This window comes from Euprymna scolopes, chromosome 17 (assembly GCF_053919585.1).
Source record: "Euprymna scolopes isolate OS-2025 chromosome 17, ASM5391958v1, whole genome shotgun sequence".
Classification (NCBI taxonomy): Eukaryota; Metazoa; Mollusca; class Cephalopoda; order Sepiida; family Sepiolidae; genus Euprymna; species Euprymna scolopes.
The window spans coordinates 61,714,775-61,718,109 of record NC_136498.1 but is presented as its reverse complement, the minus strand read 5'-3'; the positions used below and the strand labels follow the sequence as shown (position 1 = coordinate 61,718,109).

Sequence of the window (3,335 nt, the reverse complement as noted above, 5' to 3'; positions counted from 1 at the left end):
AGTCTGCGTGTTATTTTCTGTGTCACTCTTACACCCGGGTCGTTTAATTGTTATGTACTTCCATTTCTTGTCAGAAATAATTTTACCCAGAATTCTTTATAAGTTTTGGTTTCGGTTTCGATTATGACTGAAGGAACTACGTATATATATTTTTTTTTCACAAGTTTTAATTTCGGTTCCGATTCAAGATAATGCACCCAAGACATACGGATATATATATATATATATATATATATATATATATATTGAAATCGCAACTTTATAATATATAAAAGTCGATAGAATATCAACTCTATAATAATATATGCGAAATCCGCAAGTATTAAAATATCATATTTAAGCGTACTTTACGATCGAACTTTGTTGGGCGTTCCTGCTAGCTTAGATAAATACTTTTGCAGTTTTAACTAAAAAGCTACAATAATATCAGAACGTCTCCATTTACGCTGAACATCTACTGAATGCCAACATCAATATATTACATATGAATGAGTCCCTTGTGGAATTTCCACAGATACCCCTAGTTCCTTATCAATATCACATGTATTATATTCTTCGTTAGCATTACGTGTATCATATTCTTTATTAATATTATATTTATTATATTCTTCATTAATATTACATATATCATTTCTTTTTTAGTATTGCCTATATTATAGACTTTATTAGTATTGCATATATGATCTCTTTATTAGTAGCATATTATATTATATTCGTTAATTTGTATGTATCACAGTTTGTTTTATTACTTCATGTACCGCAATTGTGTAATAATATTTTTGCAGTAATCAGTAAGATACAAGACAAAAATTGAACATTATTTTCAGACTCCCCTTCTACATCAATTTAAAAGAAACGACAACAAGTGTTGGAAAAATTAAAAAAAAGGTCGAGAGTTCAGCAATTTAGTGCTTTTCACTAAATTACGTAAAAGAGAGAAAATGTCACTTTTATCATGAAGTATAAATCCGGAGATTCTATTTTTGGCCTTGGGTTTCCCGATATTTTTTCTAGTCAGGTTGTTAGTCGAGTGCAAGCGACTCTATAAGTCACTGCGTCGGTCGGTCGGCGGGCTGTCCGTAACACTTTTGTGCTTGGCCTTTTTGGTTAAGATCAAAGGTCTGTTGTTAATAGATGCTGTTCTTACGTCAATAAAAAATGTTTTAAAAATTGGGAGTTAAGTAGGACGTCCCCCAGTATGAAAGAGTGAATGCGGTAGTATGGTGACAGAAGATACTAGCTGGGAGAATCTTTTGATTTTGTTTAGTTCTGGAGTGACGAGAATGACCAACGACCCCCACAATCCCCCCTTTTGAGTTGGCCATGTGACTAAGTTTTTTGTTCATTGTTGATTTTCACTGTATTTTTAACATGAATAAAGGATTTAATATCTCAAAGTGTAGTATCTGTTCCGGCAGATACTGCAAGCAAAGACCATATGGGGGGTAACCACACATATAAGACTTTGGTCAATGTAGGAGCAACCCTTCATACCAATTGTTACTATCCAGCTCCCCTACTCCCCGGGGAGCTGGTCCCCATTCCCCCTTTACTCCTCACATTAAAAATCGGCCTTGTGCCTAATTTCCTCGGTGGGGGAGCAAATAAATACCCTTTTCTTTGCCTTTTGGCCAAGATCAAAGTGTAGTATCTGTTCTTACTACATGCTGTACTTATGTGTGTAATTTTGTGATATAAAGCCGGGGATCATTTTTCTGTATTGATTTAATGTAAAATGATCACCTATTTTACAACCAGTCAGTCTCAAAGTCATTCAAGTCATTCTCAAGATAATTCAACTTGTTTTTGAAGGATTCCAGTTATTTTTTAAGCATTCAAGTCATTCTGAAGGTCATTCAATTCATCCTTAAGTTCATTAAAGTCATTCTAAGTCATTTACTTTTTATTTATTTAAGTCATTTCAGACCATTTTTCGGTCATTTTAGTTTATCTTTAAGAATTTCATGTCAATCCTACATTCACGCATTCATTCATTGCACGAGAGCACGCGACTAATGGCTATCGGCCTTGTTTTTCCAGAAAGAAATTACGGGAGAGACCACATGAAGGTTTCCAATATCCAAAGTGAAAGTGCTTCTGTAGAAAGAATTGGCAGTCTGCGTCGTTAACCATTAGACCACCGTCACCTGAAAGGTTGAGACGTAAAATGAACTAAACAAATCAATTTTCAGAGTTTTCAAGAAAGGTCACCTAACTTTTATAGCGATGTCAACCTGGTTTAGTGAGACGTTCAGTAAAGGTTTTTTTTTTGGGGGGGGGGTTCGAACATTTCTTTTTAAAACTATTTTCACTGCAAACAAGGTATATTGACACTTGGACATAAGGGGCTACTATTTGAGACAGTGTCTAGCAGAGGACTATGGGGAGTAGGTCAGCAAGATGTTTGTTCATATTACATTTAAACTCTTCTAAATGTTAATACGGCCAGGAAATTAAGAAACAGGAAATATTATTTGAGTTTAGTAAATATAGAACTTGCTTTCGACAGCCTTGTAACTGTTGCTTCCCCCTATTTGGTTCTTTATACCTCGTGTTTCATGTGTAATGTATCTGACAAAGGGAAAATAATTGCTGTTTTCTTTGTCAAGCTTTCCATAATGGTATATCAGCGTGCAGCTCTTAATCTATTCAGTTCATTAATCCTTATTATAGCATTGTTTGAGGCCTTGATGAACGTTGACTCATTAGTAAAAAAAAAAAAAACCCTGAAAGCACACACACACACACACACACACACACACACACACACACAGATATACTGGAGGCGCCTCAAACATCTGGGATTGACCCAGACGCCCGCCCTCATCTCGTCTAATGAGAGAGGTGCTGTCTAGGAAGAACCAATACTTGGAGTTAGATCGGTTTTTAATTTCCCTCAAGGTTTTTGTTACAACTAATTGCACGAGTTAAGGACATTTATGTAATGGGATGTATGTAGACCCGCTTATCTGGAGAGAAAGAGAGATATGTGAGGGGGATGAGAATATGTAGGAGGAAAAATGAATGGAGAGATAGGAAGGTTGAGGAAAGTAAAGATTTATTGAAAGAATAGAAAGAAAAATAGAGATATATGGTAGATGGAGAAAAGAGAGAGCTGGGAAGAGAGGGGAAGAGAGAGAGAGCGATAAAGATAAGAAAGAGAAAGAACAAGGGAGATAGAAGGTTAATGAAATGGTAAGTTCGATTGAAGGCCAGTAAGATATTAAGCATAGGAATAATTTAAGAGAAAAACAGAGAAGAGAAAGAGAGAGAGCTAAAGTGAGAGAAAGGGGGGAGAAAGAAGAGTAAAGAGATAAAAACAGAGAGAAATAAGA

At 35.4% G+C, this 3,335-nt stretch overlaps 1 pseudogene; it reads left to right on the top strand.

Annotated features, from left to right (window-relative positions):
• Positions 1–1,610: 1,610 nt before the first annotated feature.
• LOC145297206 (U2 spliceosomal RNA) lies at positions 1,611–1,769 on the top strand (annotated as a pseudogene).
• The last annotated feature ends 1,566 nt before the right edge of the window (positions 1,770–3,335 follow it).